Source organism: Camelus dromedarius, chromosome 24 (genome assembly GCF_036321535.1).
Source record: "Camelus dromedarius isolate mCamDro1 chromosome 24, mCamDro1.pat, whole genome shotgun sequence".
Classification (NCBI taxonomy): domain Eukaryota; kingdom Metazoa; phylum Chordata; class Mammalia; order Artiodactyla; family Camelidae; genus Camelus; species Camelus dromedarius.
Genome location: NC_087459.1, coordinates 28,920,811 through 28,942,894, shown reverse-complemented (window position 1 = coordinate 28,942,894; position 22,084 = coordinate 28,920,811). Strand labels below are relative to the sequence as shown.

At 41.2% G+C, this 22,084-nt stretch overlaps 1 long non-coding RNA gene across 1 annotated transcript; it reads right to left on the bottom strand.

Moving 5' to 3' along the window:
* Positions 1-10,092: 10,092 nt before the first annotated feature.
* Positions 10,093-22,007, bottom strand: LOC135319171 (uncharacterized). Its single transcript, XR_010377621.1, has 3 exons — positions 21,889-22,007; positions 20,728-20,897; positions 10,093-10,448 (listed from the first exon to the last, which is right to left on the bottom strand). It is a non-coding gene; the product is annotated as an uncharacterized LOC135319171 (long non-coding RNA).
* Positions 22,008-22,084: the final 77 nt, after the last annotated feature.

The window sequence follows — 22,084 nt, the reverse complement described above, 5'->3', positions numbered from 1 at the left end:
TCAAAGGGGGTCAGTTATACATGTAGCTCATTCCCATACTCTGTGCTCTTTCTAGCCTCCCTCGCCTTTACCTGTCCTATCCCCTGTGCCTCTGAAATCTTTCTGGACAATTCTTATGCATCCTCCGAGACTCAGTTCAAGTTTCCTTTCCTTCAGAAAGCCTCTTTGACCTCTCTTATTGAGCTAATCACCCATTCTTTGTTCCCTTAGTGATCTGTGTCCATCTGTTGTATTAATTCATTGTGTAACAAATTGCTTCAAAACACAGTGACTTAAAACAACAATTATAATTTATTATCTCCCAGTGTCTGTGGGTCAGGAATTCAGGACATAGTCTGACTCTGGTCTACAATGTCTGGGGCCTCAGCTCGAAGACTAGAAGGCTGGAGGGCTGAAGTCACCTCCAGGCTTGGTTGAGGCTGGAGAATTAGTTTCCCAGCTGGCTCATGCCCATGGCAGGCAAGGTGGTGCTGGCCATTGGCAGAGGTCTCAGACCCTCCCTGTATGGCTTCTCTGCAGGCTGCTTGGATGGCAGCTGGCTTCCCCCAGAATGGGTGATCCAAGAGAGAGCAAGGTGGAAGCGCAGTCTTTTATGACCCAGCCTTAGAAGTCACACACCACCATGTCGCATTTGCTGGAAGTCAGTCCCTTAGTCTAGGGGGTGGGGAATTAGATTCTACTTTTTGTAAGGAGGAACATCATAGAATATGTGGGCATGTTTTAGGACTGCCACGACCATTTTGCATTACATAACATTTACTCACATGTTTCTCTGTGTAGCCTCTACTTGTCTGTGGGCACCCTTATAGCAGGCGTCTGACACAGGGCTTGGCACCAAGGAGGCGCTCAAAAGATATTTAACTATTGCTTGAATATCAGATAATTTAGTACATCTGACGACAGAGCAGTTGAACCTTCTCTGGCTTCTGAGAATGGGCTCAAGAAACTTGGATGCAGTGGTTCAGGCTGTCTGACCTCTCCTACAAATGCCTTTGACACTCTCCAACAAATGCCTTTGACACTCTCCTAGCAAATCCTTCAGGCTTAGTTAGGACAATTCAAGGTTTAGGGTGGGATATTAGTACAATGCTGCAGAGCTTAAAATATAACACACATGTTCTAGAGACACAGCAAACTCAACATGCCCAAACTGTGTGCCTCTCTTTCCTAAACCTGCTGCTCCCTCGGTGTCATCATTCCAGTGAAGGACATAAGACGCCTGGGCACCATTCTATAGTCCCACCTCTGCTTCCCCCTACCCCAAACCACTCGGACAGTAAGTCCTGTAATGAGGAGCATGGACCCAGGACAAAACACCCAGTTAGTACAGGGGCATGTTTGGATCCATATGTACACTGAGTATTGTCTATGGACTGGATAAGTGATATGTCTCATATACACATATAGAGTTCAAATTTATATAACATGTTAATAACATGTTAAAATACAAATTCACCTTAAAATATTCCTGAATTCAGAGCAGTCTTTGGTAATATGCATGTTTCCCATCAACAGGTAGCACAAACATCTTCATGGAGATCCATGAAACTTTTTGGTGTTAAAGAGACAGCCCTAAAACTAGTGCCACAGATATACTTGTAGCTGTGAAAAATGTAAATAAACTATGGAGAGCCATACAATGGAATACTAGATAGTCATGAAAAATAATGAAGATGTGCTTTAGGAACAGATATGGAATGATCCCCAAGATATACCATTAACTGGAAAAAGCTATTTTCAAAAGCAGCGGGCTACATGTTGTATATATGCCCACAACAGCACTGGAGACCCTGGTACAGACCACATGGTCCAGAAATTAGGGCTAGGAAGAGACATTTTCCACAGTATACCCTCAGCATCTTTTGTATTTAGAATGGTGTGATTGTACTGCCTATTTTTCAAAACCAAATTGAATTGAAATTTTAAGAAGGGAGAGTCCACCAAATAGCTGGCACCTGTGTATCTAGATTCTGTCTTCTTGTGGAGGATGGTATAGCTCAGTGTTAGAATGGGTGCTTAGCATGCAGAAGGTCCTGGGTTCAATCCCCAGTACTGCCACTTAAATCAATCAATCAATCAATCAATCAATCAATCAATCAATCAATCTAATTACCTCCCCACTGCCACGCATAAAAAAAAATTATCTCCTTAACATCACTCAAATGCATCCAAACTTCTCTCATAAAATCCTGAAGCAGCTCCTCTCTGCTTTTTATATCAATTTCAATTCATCAACATGGCATTCACCGCCCTCATGATCTGGCCTTTTTCAGCTGTCTCTACTTTCTGTTCCAAAACCTCTGGTTCAGAACCTTGAGAAATAAATTTCTGTTGTTTGTAAGTCCCCCCAGTCTACGGGATTCTGTTATAACAGCACAAATGGATCAGGACACCTCCCCACTCAATCCATCTTCTAAACCAACACTCAGCTCTAATTGTGTCACTTTCTTTCTCAAAATCTTTCACATAATCTGAGCCCAGTTTACCTCTGGCTCAGGGCCACTGACCTCTTTCCAACTCCCAGAGGGGGCCAGGTTTCTCATACCTCCATGCCATCGCTCATGTTTACCCTTCCCGGAGCCCCTTCCTCCCCTAACCTCCCTGGCTCATCTCTACCCACATTCCCAGAAGCAACTCCTCTTCTAGGAGGTACTTCCTGCCTGCTCTCCAAGGCGAGTTAGACAACCCTTCTTATCCAGTCAGTCTTCTGTAAAGATATATTGTCACCACTTCTGGCTCAAACCCCTACTATGTGCTGTAGGCACAGAAATTAAAAACATAGCTCCTGCTCTTAAGAAAATAGCAGATCAGTGGAAGAGTATCCATTAGGATTAAATCAGTGCCTCCTCACTGAGTTCTCAACCTTTGGACTGGGAAGTCAGTTTGAGTGTGGAATTTTCAGTCTTTCCATTGGTTAAACAGTTTCTGCCCTCCTCCCCTGTCCTCCTAGGGCACTGTGCACACACCCAGGGCCTTATCACTTTGTAAAACAGAACTCAATTGTCTCATTATCTCCTCTACCAGATTGTGTGCTCCAAGAGTGTGGAGTAAAATGGAAAAAAAAAAAAAAAAAGATTACATGAAGGTGGTGGAATTATAATCAGGCCTTGAAGAATGAAGGTAATTTCAACCCTTGCTGTAGATGTGGAGGCAGAAGGACATTCCTAGTTGAGGAAACAGGGTGAGCAAAGGAGGGATGTGGCAAGATCAAAGACACGTGTTTCCTTGCAGCTGTAACAAAAGATGTGTGCACACGCACCTGGCACACACAGACATGAGCTCATGTGCAGAGGGAGGGGAGGTTGTGGGAGAGCCATGGGAGATAAACTGGGTTCAGACTACTTGAAAGATTTGAGAAAGTAATACTGGATTAGATCTGATTAGTTTAGATCTGAGTTTTAGGAGGGAAACTATGGTAGTGGTTTAGAAGACGGATTGAGTTGGGGGGCAGTGGTGGTGTCTTAGCCTGTTCCTGCTGTTATAACAGAATCCCATAGACTGGGGAGCTTATAAACAACAGAAATTTATTTCTCACACTTCAGGAGACTGGAAGTCCAAGATCAAGGCACCCACAGATTCTGCATCAGGCAAGGGCCTGCTTCCTGGTTCACAGACAGCTGCCTTCCCACTATTTCCTCACATGGGAGAAGGAGCAACGGGGCTCTCTGGGGTCTCTCTTACAAAGGCACTTTCACATTCATGAGGCTCTGCCAAAAGGGCCAACCTCCCAAAGGCCCTGTCTCCAAGTACTATCACTTGGAGTTAGGATTTCAATCTATGAATTTTGTGGAGTGGGACGTAACATTCAATCTACTGCAGGGGGAGAGACAGGCAACAGGAAGCTGTTTAGGAGTCAGTGGGACTTGATAACTAATTGAACAGGGAGAGTGAAAGAGGTTCTTATTGGACCGTTTCCTTTCCTCAGTCCCCATGGGCATCAATTCACCACATGATTTTGGCACGTCTATGGCCACTGCCTGAGCTCAGCCTTCCCCATCTTGGCCTCTTGTCTGGGGTGGGCTGTATCTTCATGATAACCTTCCAGTTACTCTGATTTCGACTAATACAGAAAAGCAGCCTTGGTCTTTTTTTTTTTTTTTTTCTCTTGTGGCAGCTTTATTGAGCTGTAATTCATAGTATACTGTTCACCCACTAAAGGTATATACATTTTAGTGGTTTTTAGTGTATTCACAGAGTTGTGCAACTATCACCACAATCAATTTTAGAACATTTTTATAATCCCCAAAAGAAACCCCATGGCCTTTACCTGTCACTCCTCAGTGCCCCATCCCCTCCCAGTCCTACACAACTACTAACTTACTTTCTGTCTCTATAGACTTTTCTATCCTGACATGCCTCTCTTTCATATCCGGTTTTAGTAATTTAAGTCTTCTCTATTTTTTCTTGCTCAGTCTAACTAAAGGTTTGTCAATTTTGTTGATATTTTCAAATAATTAAATTTTGTTTGCAAACTTTTTGTCTTATCGATTTTTTTCTATTGTTTTCCTGTTCCCTATTCCATGAATTTTCACTCTGATCTTCATCATTTCCTTCCATCTTCTTGTTCTGGGTTTAGTTTGTTCTTCTTTTACCAGTGTCTTAAGGTGGAAATTTGGTTATTGATTTGAGATTGCTCTTCTCTTTTAGTGTAGTCATTTACAACTATAAATTTCCCTCTGTAAGTACTGCTTTAGCTGCACCTCATAAGCTGTGGTATGTTGTTCATTTTCATTCATTTCAAAGTATTTCCTAACTTCGCTTGTGATTTCTTCTTCAACCCAGGCTTGTTTAGTATTGCGTTGTTTAATTTCCACATATTCATGAATTCTCCAAACTTCTACAATTGATTCCTAATTTCACTTTATTTAAGTTGAAGAACATACTTTGTTTAATTTCAATGTACTGAGAATTTTTGTTTTATGGCCTAACATATAGTCTATCCTGAAGAATGTTCCAAGTACACTTGAGAAGAATATATACTCTGCAGTTGGTGGGTAGATTAGTCTATAGACGTTTGTTAGGTCTAGTTTATACTATTGTTCAAATCTTCTATTTCCTTGTTGATCTGCCTAGTTGTTCTCCCAATTATTTAAAAAGGGGTATTGAAGTCTCCTATGTTATTGAATTGTCTGCTTCTCTCTTTGATTCTGTCAGTTTTCACTTCAGCTATTTTGGTCTCTGTTATTTGTTGCTTATATGTTTATAATTGTTATATCTTTCTGATGGATTCACCCTTTTATCATTATATAACATCCCTCTTTATCTCTGATGACATTTTTGTTTATTTGTTTTAAAGTCTATTTTGTCTGAAGTCAGTATGGTTTCCCCATCTTTCTTACTGCTCTTTTTATGGTAACTTTTTCCACCCTTTTAGTTTCACCCTTGGGCTTTGAGTGATCCTAACTGCACCCAAACCACTGATGATTGGACTTGGGGCTGCCTAACAGACAATCTAAGTCTGAAAATGATTAGCCAAACTAGTGCAATCACCACTGCTTAGGGAGGTGACAATGAGAGAGAGAAGAAGAATGACATGAGGCAGGCTTTGTGGTCCATGAGAGAAAGAAGAAATAATAGCCAGGCCCCAGCCCAACCTCAGATTCTGAGTAGATTTCCCGTTCTGGCCCACCTGTATCCTTACCGTATACCCACACACTTTTTTCCCTAAAAATTTCAGAGTTTGACCTATTTCTTGTAAACAAAATACCAAACTACCCTAACAAACATAGAAGTTAAAACCAGGAATGGAGTTGCAAGCAACGGAATCTCAGAAGAGGATGGAACTTTCTGTATTAATATAGTGGAGAAAGGAGTAGAATTGATTTTTACACTCCTGAATGGGAAGTTAGAAGACAATGGATTAATAAAACATTTAATGAAGTCTTGGTATTCAGATATTATATCCATTGAAAGTAAAGCTCTGGTGGATTTTACTGCCATTCCTTTAGAGCACATTAGATGACCTAAAGTACTTTAAAAAGCATAGGTGCCTGGGTTGCATCTGCAGGTATTCTGATTTAATTGTTCTGGGTCAGGGTCAGGGCAACAAGATTTTTCAAATCTCCCTAATTGATCCTAAAGTACATCAAAGTTTGAGAACCACTGCTTGAGATGCATTCTAAAGAAATAAAAAGTATAAAGACTGTAGGGACATTTTTCACAGCATTAGATAATTTGAATCAAGAAGGAAAAAATTTTAGTCCCAGGGTACCTAGAGAGAATCAGATAATATTCAAGGCTACTCTGTGGCACTGAAATAAGAAACCATTTTACTACTAGCCAGTGGTTGGAAACCACTGAAAAATTAAATTTCAGGGAATTTTTATCATACTCTCCCTAAGGTGAATATTGATCATATTCTATTTTTCAACTTGAGTAGTGTGTTTACTAGTGTTCTTCTATTTTTTTTTAGTGTTATTCTGTTTTATGCATCAAAAATGGTATGTGTAATATATATTCTTTGTATATTTTAAAATGTTATCACAAAATTTTCCTGCCAAATATTTTATAGTAAAAAAAATATTGTAAATTGCCAAATTACAGCATTTGCTAAGTTCGCAACTGTGCTGAGTTTCTGTGCTTAAAATTAAGGTCTTGATTATCACAGACTGAAATCCTGGCAGTTGGAATACCAATTTCTTGAGGGGTGGAACTCCCCAGTCTCCTGGGCCCCTCCAAATAATTTCTACTGCATTCACCACGATTGCCAAGCAAATGTGATGAGTCACCTCGTAATGAGGAACATCTGGTCATAGGAGCTTGGAAATGCTGTGAAACAAGGATGGTGTGCAAAAATCTGAGCAGGGAAAAGAGGGATTACAGGCAAAATGAATTACAGAAATTTTCTAGGGAGCTGTTGCAGGAGTGACTATGTGGACTTGAATTCCATGGGTTCATAATCAAGGAAAACAGAATAAATAAAGGAGGCTAGACTATCACTCCATTCCCTTCCTCCCTCATTCTTCCCTTTATTTCTCTCTGTCCCTGTCTGTCTCTGTTCCCTCCTCTCCACCATCCCGCCCCCATTTTTCTTCTCTTCCTGCACAGTTTGGCTGATTTTATTTTGTCGAGCTGACATTGAAGAGCCTGATGGTTCTTGGCACATCATCCTAGATGAAAAAATACCAAGATTAAAGGAGAAGGGAATGACAGCATGTCATCAATGACCTGCTGACAGCTACCTCTCCCCACCCAAACACTCACACCTCGTTTTCTTCAGAAAAATTCACCACCGATGAAAAACTAATTCGTAAAACCTCTTTGCTGGGCAGGGCGGGGCGCTGGAAGAGCTGTCCCAGCCAGGAACATGGGAGGGTGAAATCAAAATGAATCAAAATCACCAAAACGAGATCACTGATAACACTGGGAAAGAAGGAAACTAGGTGGTTAGACTCAAGGAGGCAGGTGTTAAAAGCAAAGTGAGTGGACCATCCAGTCTCTGTTCTTTGCTGAGTCCAAACTGACCTTCTGCTTCTGGCCATGCTAGTTGTTGAAGAACTGAAATGCTTTCCTATCAGTTGGTATTGCCGCATAGAGTCCCCTGATGCCCCACCCCCATCTACTTGCCTCCAGGCCACCAGACCTCCCTCTCATACCGCAACTAAAGGGTTAACACTCAGCACAGCTGTCTGCCTTCTGGAATCTGACTTAGTGTTAAAGTCAGTGTCTATTCTAATTGGCTGGTGGCCATGTGGTAACCAGCTGCTAAATATTTTGAATACCATCCCTAGCTGTGGCCACAAAAAAGCAAAAGCCAAGTAGGTGTGGTACTTTGGTGCAAGAAATGGCCTAACACAGCGTTGAGGTTTTGGTTTCTGCTTGAGGTGTTGGCAGGAACAGAACAGATGGGCAGGTCTGGGTTTTGCTTGATTTGCACAGCAAAACAATTCCTCAGTTTAATGAACAAAGACATAACTCCAGCCAGCATACTACACAGTCACATGCCCTCTGGGTGTAACCATCCCTGAGTCAGTTATTGACCTAGAGCCTGGGAACCTTAGAGGAAAGCTACTCAAGCATCATTCCGTTCTCCAGGTTGGCTGGTACCAAAGACTGACAGTACTTGAAAAATAATGGAGAGTTACATCAAGCTTATTAGGTGGGTACTTGATACACGACAGAAGTATTTTTTTTAATTTTCTTATATTTATTGATCTAAAGACAAAGTGTGTTTTTGTTTTTGTTTTTGTTTTTGTTTTTCTGTTCTCTTTACTTATACCACCAGAAGCTATTTGTTTAGCTGGCAGGTGCAGCAGCATATCTTCACAGGGACCTAGTCCACTTTACCAAAGATGACCAACTATTGGGTTTACCCAGGACTGTCTGAAAGTTCTGCATCCCAGGCAACCCCTGGGTCCCTGGAAAACAAGGATGCTGGATCACACTAATTTACTCCTCCATGAATGTCACCTTAATCTGCTGCATTGATGCTGTCATGTTGATTTGACTTGGACATTAGGAAGTAGAAAGTATCTTTGATGTCTTGTTGAGACATGAATGTAATGGAGATGTGTGGTAACATTTGCAGAAATACAAAGACCTGCCACATCACTGGAGTTCCTAGGAGGTCATGGGAATAAAGTATTATGGAATACCTCCCTCAAAATGAAGGGGAGGGGCAGAATATGAAGGACAAGTTGCTACATCTTATGCCCTTTTAACTAACAAGGAGTTCAGCACATATCTCTATTTTAGCAGGGCTTTCTTCACTGCAAGAAACAAAAGTTCACTCAACAAAGCTCAAATAAGAGAAACAGATTGATAAGAGAGATCAAGTGTCCTAAATCTGAGGATATAGTAGAGTTAGTCTTCATGTAGACTGAAACCCAACGAAGTCTGGGGTCCAGGAAAACTCTGGGAATAGGAATTTGGGGGTTTTCTTCTATCCCTGATTTTTTATGTGACTTAGCCACCATCTACCACTCCTGTTAGTGTTTGTCACCTACCATCTGATTCCACATTTCTCACTTGAGGAGCCCAAGAAAGAGAATCTGATTATGTTTTTTCTAAAAATGTATGAAATGTCTGTTTTGTGTTTAATACTTTGGTGTGTACATAATTTAAAGAGTTAAATACTTCCAAAGGCTTGTTAGGAAAAAAAATAGAAGACCCCTTTCAACACTTCATCTCCAGCTCCTCAAAAGCAAGCATTTTTCAGTTCTTATGGCTGATTATTTTGGTACTTGGTATTTATCTTCATACTATATTTTGAATTCTTGATTTTTCCAGTTTTGGCTGTTATCTATTGACTTAACCACTGTGGACAATGAGACGTCTTTTCTCTCTCTCTCTCTCTCACTCACTCACACACACACACCCCCCCACGTCACCATCTTCCAAATATATGTTCCTGATTTTAATTAGAAAGATATTTAGGGTTTTATTTTTATAACTATGTAAACGCTATTCACAACTGAGCCATCTGTTACAATGCTATTACTCTTCCATATGTTTTCCTTGGAGTTAATAATTACCTTGTCTTTTTGTTTGCCTAGTTTTCTAGGTATTTATTCCTAATTGAACCCCTGATATATAAATGTCTTCTCATCATGTTCAAACATATGCAGTAGACTGCTGCAGAAGTAAAGGTATGTTGCTGTGCCTGCCGGGTGAAGATAAATTATGAGGTCTTCTGTCAGTTTCATCTTCTTAAAGAAATCCCTCCTAGAACCTTCTGACCATCTCTACTCCGGGCTGGCTGCCATCTAGGCGTGTAGCGCAGCTGTCATCTTGAAATCTCCTTTCACCAACATCCAGAGGAGTCCTTTTATCTCTCTGATGTTGGACACCCTCGTTCATGAGTCCCAAGTCTTCCTCTTTCTTGCTTCACCCCTTACTTTGGTAGTACAGTTGGCCCTCTGTGTCTGTAGGTTCTGCATCCACAGAACCCACGGACACAGAGGGACAACTGTACTATGCCGTTTAATATAAACGACTCGAGCACTGTGGGTTTTGGTAAGGGAGGGGGCCCTGAAACCAACCCCCTGCAGATACTGAGGGATGACTGTATACTCTACTGGTAGCTTCTGGAAAAAAATGCTTGGAAAATGTTCAAGACTGTAGCAGAGACTGCTTATTCCACTCATGCCTGTCTTCTATTTTTCCATAGTAATAAAATTTCTAGCTGGGCACAAGACCATCCAAAATCCATTCTTTATTTCTAATTTTCCAGCCTACCTTGCAGCTATGTGTGGCCGTGTGACCAAATTCTGACCAATGAGATGTAAGCAGAAGTGTTATTTGGCAGCTTCTGAGAAATCTCCTGAAGAGATAGTTGGCAAATGCCCCTTGCTCCTTCTTCATTATCCCTTCCTCCATCTGGTGTCTGGTACACAGGAGTTGCCATCCTGGACCATGAGGATGAGGCCCACACTCTGGGCATAGCAGAGTGAGGACTGGAATGAACCTGAGTTGCTGAGAATTTCACGGAACAGAGCCGCTCTGGTGACCTGGATTTTTATATGAGAAAGAAAGAAAACTGTAATTATTGTTTTGGGTTTTCTGTCACTTGCATCTGAACCTTGAATTAATGAAAACGCCTTTATTCTAGAGTAATTCATAATTGTAGGTTAACTGTGTATGGAATTGCAGGTTAGAAATTATTTTCCTACAGAGTGTTTAATGCCTTGCTCCTTTACCTTCTAGCTTCCAGAGTTGCTATTATAAAGTCTAATTTGGACCATTTGTTTGTATCTTTAGAAATATATATATATTTAATCGCCACTATTCTGAATTTCACAAGGATGTGACTTGGTGAGGTTCTTAGTTTTTCTCAATTGTGCTGGGACACTTTATAGGTCCTTTATATCTAGAAGCTCATCCCTTCTACTCTGGAAAATGTCTTAAATTTTTTTCAGTTATACTTTTCCCTCTATTTTTTCTTTTCTCATGTTTTTTCATATTTTTACTTTCCAACATTTCTTTCTTGTTCTCTGACTGTTCTTTTTTTAAAAGCATCCTATTTTTGTTTCATGAAAATAGTATCTTCTCTTATCTTCCTAAGAATATTAATAATGGTGTGGTTTTTATAAAAATCTTCCCTCTGCATTATATCTGTTTCTTTTAAGTTGCTTATTTTTGGTTTTGATTTTCTATTTGTTTTTGTTTCTGTGTCTATGCCTTTCATATAAGAGCTTTTCCTCAGAAATACTGTGATCCTTAGCGGGGCACTACAGTGGGTACTGAAGTTGACTGGCAGCTCTCTGTGCCTGGGTGGGACTTTTTGCCTGTGGAGGTCACCGTAGGGTGATGCAGCTGAGCCAATTCCATGGAGAAATGCCAAAGTCAGTGACTTTAAGTCTGTTCTCTTGGGCTAGTCACATTTCAGGAAATATTTCTAAGCTTCTGCCTGGAGGACAAAGGCCCACTACCAGCATTCTGGGAGCTGATGTCGGAGGAGGGAGGTTGGGAGTCTCAACATTTGGTGCTTTCTTTACATCCTCATATTTTCAATATGGTACCCTCACCCTCAACTGGGCTTGTGTCCCACAGTCCAGAAACCCTCTGTTTTACCTTCTCCAGGAATAAACCTCCAGTGTTCTTTCCAGGTGGAGAAGGGGCAGTCACCATGTGTGGGCCATAAATAGGAAGGGAACCCAGTGGTCTAATGCCTTTTTAAAAATTGAGGTGAAGTTCACATAACATACAACTGACTATTATAAAGTATACAATCCAGTGGTATTTAGTACCTTCAGTGTCTATCTAGTTCCAAAGCATTTTCTTCACCCCTAAAGATGGCCTCACAGCCCTTAAGCAGTCACTCCTCATTCCTCCCTCCCCCAAACCCAGGTAACCACCAATATGCTTTCTGTATCTATGGATTTACCTATTCTGGATATTTCATATAAATGGAATCAGATAAATGGAATGCCCTTTTGTTTCTGAATTCTTTTACTTAGCATAATGTTTTTGAGATTCCTCTACAGTGTAGCAGGTGTCAGCACTTCATTTTTTTTTTTTTCTGGCTGAACAATATTGCATTGTATGGATATACCACAATTTCTTTATCTAGTCATCCACTGATGGACATCTGGGTTGTTTCCACCTTTTGGCTATTGTGAATAGTGCTGCTATGAACACTTGTGTACAAGTATTTGTTTGAGGACCTATTTGCAATCCTTTTGGGTATATATAGGCATCCCTCATTTTCTTGCACTTCATAGATATTGTATATATATCTTTTTAATTGAAGGTGTTTGGTAACCTTGCATTGAGCAAGTCTGTCTGCACCATTTTCCCAACAGCATTTGCTCACTTCATGTCTTTGTGTCACATTTTAGTAATTCTTGCACTATTTCAAACTCTTTCATTATTATTATATTTGTCATGGTGATCTGTGATGAGTGATCTTTGATGTTACTTTTGCAATTGTTTTAGGGCACCATGAACTATGCCCATATAAGACAACAAACTTAAGCAATAGATGTTCTGTGTGTTCTGACTTCTCCACTGACTGGCCATTCCCCCATCCTTCTTCCCTCTTTTTGGGCTCCTCTATTCTCTAAGACAACAATATTGAAATTAGGCCAGTTAATAACCCTACAATGGCCTCTGAGTGTTCAAGTGAAAGGAAGAGTCACATGTCTCTCCCTTTAAGTCAAAAGCTAGAAATGATTAAGCTTAGTGAGGAAGGCATGCTGAAAGCCAAGACAAGCCAAAAGCCAGGCCTCTGGCATCAAACAGTTACCCAAGTTATGACTGCAAAGGAAAAGTTCTTGAAGGAAATTAAAAGTGCTAGTTCAGTGAACACATGAATGATAAGGAAGCAAAACAGCCTTATTGTTGATATGGAGAAAGTTTTAGTGATCTGCATAAAAGATCAAACCAGCCACAACATTCCTTTAAGCCAAAGCCTAATTCAGAGCAAGGCCCCAACTCTCTTTTAATTCAGTGAAGGCTGAAAGACATGAGGAAGACGCCAAGGGAAAAATTGAAGCTAGCAGAGGTTGATTCATGAGGTTGAAGGAAAAAAGCCACGTCTCTATAACATAAAAGTGCAAAGTGAAGCAGCAAGTACTGATGTGGAAGCTGCAGCGAGTTCTCCAGAAGATATAGCTAAGACAGTGAACAAAAAGATTTTTCAATGTAGACGAAACAGCCTTCTATTGGAAGGAGATGCCATGTAGGCTTTCATAGCTAGAGAGAAGTCAATGCCTGGCTTCAAAGTTTCAAAAGACAGCCTGAATCCTTTCTTAGGGGCTAATGCAGCTGGTGACTTTAAGTTGAAGCCAGTGTTCATTTACCATTCCAAAAATCCTAGGGCCCTCGAGAATTAGGCTAAATCTATTTTGCCCTTGCTCTTTAAATGGAACAACAAAGCCTGCATGATAGCACGTCTGTTTACATGGTTTACTGAATATTTCAAGCCCACGGTTGAGATCTGCTGTTCAGAAATAAAAGATTCCTTTCAAAATATTACTATTCATTGATAATGTACCCGGTCACCCAAGAGCTCTGATGGAGATGGACAAGATTAATGTCTCCATGCCTGCTACCACAACATCCATCTGCAGCCCATGGATCAAGGAGTTACTTTGACTTTCAAGTCTCATTATTTAAGAAATACATTTTGTAAGGCTATAGCTGCCACACATAGTGATTCCTCTGATGTATCTGGGCAAAATCAACTGAAAACCTTCTGGAAAGGATTCACCATTCTAGATGCCATGAAGAACATTCATGATTCCTGGGAAGAGTCAAAATATCAACATTGACAGGAGTTTGGAATAAGTTTATTCCAACCCTCAATGATGAGTTTGAGGGGTTCAAGATGTCAGTGGAAGAAGTGACTGCAGATGTGGTGGAAACAGCAAGAAAATTCTAGTCCTGAATTAGAAGTGGAGCCTGAAGATATGACTGAATTGCTGTAATCCCATGATAAAACTTTCATGGATGAGGAGTTGCTTCTTCTGGATGAGCAAAGAAATTGGCTTCTTGAGATGGAAACTACTCCTGGTGAAGATGCTATGAAGGCCGTTGAAACAACAACAGAGGATTTAGAATATTACATAAACTTAGTTGATAAAGTACCAGCAGGGTTTGAGAGGATTGACTCCAATTCTGAAAGAAATTCTACTCTGGGTAAAATGATACCAAACAGTGTTGCACGCTACGAAGAAATAATCTGTGAAGGGAAGAGTCCATCGATGTGGCAAACTTCATTGTCATCTTATTTTACAAAATGGCAACAGCCACCCCAACCACCCTGATCAGTCATCAGCCATCAACAGTGAGGCAAGGCTCTCCATCAGCAAAAAGACTGACTCGCTGAAGGCTAAGATGATGCTTGGCATTTTTTAGCAATAAAGTATTTTTAAACTAATGTATATACATTGTATTTTAGACATAATGGTATTGCACACCTAGAAGACTACAGTATAGTGTAAACATAACTTTTATATGCACTGGGAAACCAAAAAACTTGTGTGACTGACTTTACTGTGATACTTGCATTATTTCAGTAGTCCAGAACACAATGCACAGAATCACCGAGGTATGCCTGTACCTAGGAGTGTAACTGCTGAGTCATGTGGTAATTCTGTACTTATCTTTTTGAGGAACTGTTAAAATGTTTTCTACAGCGGCTGCAGCATTTTACATTCTCATTAGCAATGTACAAGAGTTCCAGTTTCTCTGTATCCTCGCTGACAACTGTCACTTTTATATCTCCTTTTTTTGAAAAATTATAGCCATCCTAGTGGGTGTGAAGTGGTTTTGATTTGTATTTCCTAATAAATAATAATATTGAGCCTCTTTTCATGTGCTTATTGGCCATGTGCATATCTTCTTTGGAGAAATGTCTGTTCAAGTCCTTTGCCCATCTTTTTAATTGGGTGGTTTTTCTTTTTATTGTTGAGTCTATCATCTGTAAACTGACTTTCAATTAAATTGTCTTTATATTAACCCCACTTCCAGAGGTACCTGCTGCCACCAATTCCTGAGGGGTCCTCTTGAAGTTGTCCCACAGCTGACTGGTGTTCTGTTTGCTTGTGGGGTTTTCCCCAGTCTTTTTTCTCCCTGTATTTCATTTTTAGTAGTTTCTGTTGGTATGTCTTCAAGCTCATAATCTTTTCATCTGTAGTGTCTAGTCTATTGTTAATCCCATTCACCATATTTTTCATCTCAGACATTTTATTTTTCATTTCTAGAATTCAGATTTGGGCCTTTTTATATCTCTTTATCTCCCCTCATCATGCTCATGCTTTCATCTACCTTCTTCAACATGATATACATTTTTAATAGCTGTTTCGATGTCCTTGTCTACTAATTCTATCATCTGTGTCACTTCTGGGGCTGATTCTCGCATTTGACTTTCTTGCCTCACCATGGGTTGTTTTCCTACTTCTTTGAATCTCTGATTCGTTTTTAATTGGATGCCAAACATTTTGAATTTTACATTTGGGTGTCACAATAGTACTCCTTTAATTATTTCTGGCCTCTGTTAAGCCTTTTGGAAATAGTTCCTGCTTTTTTTTTTCCCAAGGCTTGCTTTTAAATTTTGGCAGTGGAGACCAAAGCAGCCTTTAGTCTAGGGCTAATCTGGCTAGAGTACTGTTTAGCAAATACCGTTGCGAGTATTCCCAATGCCTTGTTATTACAAGGTTTCTCCATTCTGGCTGTTAGGAATGTGAACTATTCCTAGATTTGTGAGATCTCCAGAAATTGTTTCATCTGTTCCTTTCTGGTGTTTCATTACCCAGCCTTAAGTAATTTCATCATCCATGTGTGATGATAAGTACTCAGCCAAAGACTCTAGGGGAACCCTCTGAAGATTTCAGCTCTTTCTCTGTCTCTGTGCAGCTCTCCTTCCAATACTTTGCCTTATAAACTTAAACTCTCTTGGTCTAAGCTCTGCCTCAACTCAGGGAACCCAGTGGGCTGTGTGTGGTTTCCCTTTCCTTATACTGCAGACTGGGGACTATCCAGGCAGCAAGCTGGGGCAGTGATAGGACTGATCTCATTCTTTTCCCTTCTTTCAGGGATCACTGTCCTGTGATGCCCATTGCCCAATGTCTGAAAACAATTTTTATATACTTTGTCCACTTTTAAGTTATTTAAAGTGGAAGTGTGAGTGTAGTCCCTCTTATTCCATCATGGGCAGAGCTGAAGTCTCCTTGCTTGTCTTGTTACACCAGACATGGCCACAGGCGATGGTATGATTTGCCTTAGGATCAAGGGCCCTCCCACCCTCCAATCAGTTGTGACCAGTGACCCTTAGTACAAAACTCTATTGCTACAGAAGGCTGCCCACTCAGTGGGGGCCATGTGAAGACATGCTGATTTCCTCAGAAGAATCTGTGGGCATAAAAGGGCCCATGGCCAAGTTGCATAGAGTGAGCCTGCTTAGAAGTCATTCTTTGACTCATTTACTGGTTGGCCTGAATATATGTCTGCTTGAATGAGGAAAAGATGAAAAAGGAAGTTTTGAAACTAGTCCAGGCTGCAGAGCAAAATGCCCTGAAAGCCCTGCCAACCCAGCAGTGCTGGAGGTGCCTAGTCCACTGAAACTTCGGCATGCCCAACAGAGCATCACAGTGCGTGCCCCTGGGGGCCTGAAGCAAGACCACATTTCAGCAGATAACTACTCTCTTTTAAGGAAACAACTTCTATCTTGCTCCTTAAATCTGGTGTAAAATATCTGGGATAAAAAATTACCATGAAACCAGAACTGCGTATTTTTTAATCCATCTCATCTGAAAATGGGGCAGCCCAGAGCTTTCTATTACTAAGTAGACTCCAGATTCTGAAGGCCTAAGTAAGTTACTTGAGCACATTGTTTACATCTTTGTCCCCTTCTCCCCTCCCCTGTCATGTATGCTTTCATTTGTCCCATTTCGGAGGGGAGTCCCCCTATGACTAGTTAAGCGAGGGTAAAAGATTCTAGCCAGATTTACAGATGGTTCCATGTAGTATGTTGGCACCATCCAGAAGTGAACTGTTTCAGCATTATTATATTAAAACCCCATGGAAAGTTCTATTGTGAAGACGGTAGTGTAAAGGCAGCATTTCCTCTCTACCTTCTTGTATCCAAGAGCAATGGTGAGAATAAGAAACAAATACACAAATTCCAATTTCAGTAAAACAATGAACTAACTCAAGCTTCATGCCACAATTCAAATGGAATGGGAGCCCAAAGTAGTGGAGTTCTAGCAGAGGTGCATGTGGAAGGAAGGATCACAAAGTCAGTGCTATCACAGATCTCAAAAACTGCTAGGACAAGGTATTTTTCAAGGGTGAGGGGCATACCATGAAACACAAAAGCCCTTCAGGGTCTGTCTCAGGTGTTTGAGACGGGGGAACTGAGTAGGTAGAGGGTCAGACAGGTGCTTCCTGGACCCAATTTAACACAGAGAAACAGAAGAGGTGGAGTGAATGACAATCAGACTGGCAAGTCATGGCATGAGGCCATCTCTCCCCATCTAAGGTAGCAAGGTGAAAGAGGGACTCTACATTATAAAAACTCTACAAGTAAGTAAGGCATCGGCTGAGCTCAACAGCATCATTAATAAGGTACATCTGATATTATAAAACACACCTTAGTTTCAGGTCCCAGAGAAAATTCACAAAAATTTGCTATAGATTAGGCTACAAGAAAGGCTTGTTAAGTTTGAAAAAATGGAACTAATACATACATCATTCTTTGATCACTATGTAATATCACTAAACATTAATATTAAAACTAAGAGGAAGAAAAGGTCCCTATCACTTGAATATTTTTTTATTATTCTCTTTTAAAAAAAACTCTTAAGTCAATAAAGAAGTATAAATCAAAATGCAGAATATTTAGAAAATAATTTTTCAAAACCCCACAACGCATCAGAATCTATGAGATACAGCTCAACCAGTGCTTACATGAAATGTTTTTGGCCTTAATTAATAAAAAATGAAAATGAAATAAGTAAGCACCCAACTCAGGAAATAAAGATCTTTAAGATGTTAATGGGTGTACATGTCACCATGGGGCCATGCCTCTCCACTGCCTGCTGGACTGTGTTCTCCCTCCTCACTCCACAGCCAGCAATAAGCACGCCTTACCTCACACTCTGCCTGTGGCCCACCTCCCAGCGCCCAGCCCTTCCCAAGGTATATGAAAGGACACAGGTAATACTCTGTTAAGACCCTTTTCAACGCTTCAGATACCTTGCCCCGGTCCATGCTCATTAGAACTCCAATTAGCAAAGGAGAGTCCCAAACCACCAGAACCCAGGCAGACAATCACAGCCAGGGAGACTGCAGCTTTCCTGTAGAGTTTCTTCTGATCTTTCTCTCCTTATAGAAGGAGAAAAGATACCCGCTACTATGTAACTAGTTCTAGATGTTCAAACAACCAAATTACACAAGAGAAAGTAATTAGAGATTTAAAACTCAAAAGAAGTTAACACTATCATTACTTGAATATAATGTAATCTCTACCTGGAAAATGAAGAAAATAATTGGAAAAGAGTATTATAAACGATAAGTGAAAATAAGTAGGAGGCTGGAAACAGTCCTGAGGCCCTCACAGAGCACCAGGCTTCTTGGGAAATTGTCAGAAATCTAGTGGCAGGCCAACTCTATCAGGTCCCTTCTGTCATCAAGGGCGTCTCAATTTAAATATTCTGAAAGAAACACTTATCCTGTATTTGGGTTTTCTTTCCCAGCAGGTCATGCCTCTGACTACTTCACCATCCCTGGAATTACTGACTTTGCATAACACAGGGTGGTCCAGACAAAATTGTCTCCAACCAAGAAATTCACTTTCCATTGCAAGAAATAGACAGTTGGCAAGCCATGGCCATTATATTTCCCCTCCACCGGAAGCAGCTGGCCTCATAGAACAATGAACTGGTGTTCTGAAAACAGATCTAGCGGTATCCAGGAGACCACACCTGTGAGGCCAGGACACCTTCTTGCAGAAAGTGATACGCGATCTTATACAGTGACTGAAATGTAGTGCCAATTCTCCCTCAGCCAGTATAAGAGGTTCAGAAACCAAGGCTTCGGATGGAGGGGGTGGAAGATGGCAGCTCTTGCGATTACTTTTCTCTTGAAAAATATTTGCTTTCCATCCCCCAAGTTCACTCACGTTCTATGGACTTAACTGTGCAAGAGAACCCAATAAGGGTTCCATCTGGCTATCTGGACTCCTCCTCCTACTAGGGCAATGGCAAAAAAGGATATTCCTGTGCTAGCTGTGCTCCCTCTGATTATAAAGGGGAAATCGGGTTGTTAGTCCCTGATAGGGCCTGGGAGGGGCAGAGGTGGTTGCCTCCTTACACCACCAAACCCAGTGGCACAAATCAACTGAAAAAGATCACGATCCATATTAACATTCTAATCCCCCCCCCTACAGCTATTGTATACATCAGGGTTTGTGGTAGCTAAGTCTACCAATTTGTTTAAGGTTTCAGGATAGTGAGAAATAACCCTTGGCTAATGAGAAATATAGAACGAATAGGTAGCACTTGAAAACTGCGAACTAGAAGGCATGTTTAAAAGTGGTCTGAGTAGGTGAGGTACAGCTCAAGTGGTAGAGCACATGCATGCACAAGGTCCTAGGTTCAATTCCCAGTGCCTCCTCTAATAAATGAATAAACAAACAAACCTAATTACCTTCCCCACCTCCCTGCATAAAAGAACTACATCTTTAAAAAATATTAAATAAATACATAAATAAACAAACAAACAAATAAATAAATAATAAAGTGGTCTGAGACGTCACAGGTGCATGTCTGGATGTGACTTGGTGTTGCCTTTTTTTTTTTTAGGGACGTTGAAGTGCGTTTGTGGCTGTGATAACTGGAGAGATGAAACAAAGTACACACTGGGGTGCCCAGAGCTTAGTCCTGTGCCTTCTTCTCTGTCTACATTCCATACCTAAGCAACCTCAACCAGTCTCATGGTTTAAATAGCTCTTGTACACTGATGACTCCTAAACCTACATTTCCAGCTCTTGCCTCAACTGCAAATTCAAACTACATATCCACCTGCCTACTTGATCAACTACTTGGAGGCCTCCCAAGGATCTCAGGTCAACACATCCAAAGTAAAACTACTGATTTCTGGCTATTAGCATCCCCTAACCTGCTCCTGCTGGTCTCCATTCTTTTTCAATAAATGGTGCCATAAGCCACCCAGTTGCTCAAAACAAAAATCTACAGTTGCCCTGTCCAATATGGTAGCCACTAACCACATGTGACTATTTAAATTTTAATTTTAACCAAAATAAAAGTGCACATTCTTAGCTTTACTAGCCACATTTCAAGTGCTCAACGGCCACATGTAGCTACCATATTGGACAGTCAGATACAGAATGTTTCCATCATCGCAGAGAGTTCTATTGCACAGTGCTTCTCCAGAGAGGTTGTCATTGATTCCTCTTTCCCTCAACTCCCACATGTAATCCATTAACAAATCTTATGGATTTTACCTCCAAAACATTCCCTGAATCAATCCATTACTCCCTGGCCCACTCCTACAACCCTGCTCTATGCCACCATCACCTTTCACTGGGACTGCTGAACTCACTTCTTAACTGCCCTAGGTCCAATCATCCCCACTATAACCATTTTCCCTATAGTAGACAGAATGATTTTTTTCAAAACTGAAAAGCAGATCACGTCTTGCCCCTGCTGCAATCCTTCCAATGGCTTCTGTGATTTTTATCCTAATACCCTTTCTCCCCTTCTACTACAGTCATAGAACCTCTGACATTTAGGTGAGCACATATAAACCTAAAATAAAGAATACCTTTTTCCACAGTCCCTCCTTGCATTTGGGTGTGGTCACATGACAGTGTTCTAACCAAGGAGACCCAATGGGGTTGTGTGCAATCTTCAGGCACGTCCTGCTGCTGTTACAGGCATAATAACTGAAGCTGGAATAGATCCTGAGGCAAACTTGGGAGTGGAGGTAATGCACTGTGGAGCAACAAGAGAAAAGGAGTGTGGGTCCCTGACACAGTGGAGCAACCCCCCCGCCTCGCCCTGGAACGCCTACCTAGACTTTAACATGAGAGAAACTTTATCTTATTTAAGCTCTGAATATTTGAGGTATTCTGTCATAGTGGGACTTAATTCCAACTAACACAGCATCCCATCACACTTAAAAAGAGAATCCAAACCCCTTACCAAAGTCAGGAAGGTTCTACATGATCAGGTCCCACTCCAGTATGATCCCTCCCACTCTCCCCTCACTCACCGCACTCCAGCCACTCTCCCTTCTTTTTTTTTCCACTTTCACACACCAAGCTTCTTCATGCTTTAGGGCCTTTTCCACTTGCTTTTCCTTCTGCCTGTCTGACACCTTTTTTGTTGCTCTGTTCTTAGCTTAAATGTCACTGCTTCAGAGATGGTTCCCTGACCAATCTGAAATACTCAATAAGTCATTCTCTTTTATAATAACTTACTTTGATTCTCTGCATACAACTTATCACTCGCTGGTGAGTCTTTAATTTGTTTATTGTCTGCATCCCCTGCTAGAATGTAAGCTCCACGAGGAAAGGAATTTTGATTGGTTGGTTCACTGCTGTACTCCTAGTGTCTACACCAATGCCTGAAATCTAGTAGACTATTCAAATAAGTCCCTGTTAAATGCATGGTCAAATACTGTTTCACAGATAGTGTGGTGGTTAAAAGCAGGGTCTCTAAACGACACAGATCAGAATCCTGGCTGAGCCACGAATAAGTTGCATGACCTACTGCAAGCTGTATACCTAAGGCTCTCTGTAAAAAGATTCCTACGGCATGAGGGTAAGAGTAAATAAAGTAGCGTTTCCCACTCCCTTCCTCTGAGAGCTTCCTTCTTTCCTCGACTCCCCTTAACCCCTCATATGGCCACTTCCCTTTGGCTTTGCATTCTTCGCGGCACTATATAGCTGAAACTAGGCCTTTGAAATTTAGCGGGAATTACCGTCATCCATCGGGAGGATCAGAGATGCGCATGCGCGGGACACCCACTCTTTCTCGCGCGCTATCTCGACAGCCTCGACAGCCAATCGGAGTTAGCGTTGGAGCCCGAGTTCCGAGGACTCACCAATCGAGTGTGGGAGGCGGGCCGCCCTGGAGGCAGTGGCGAGAGGGGGCGGGGACAAGGAGAGAGCACGCAC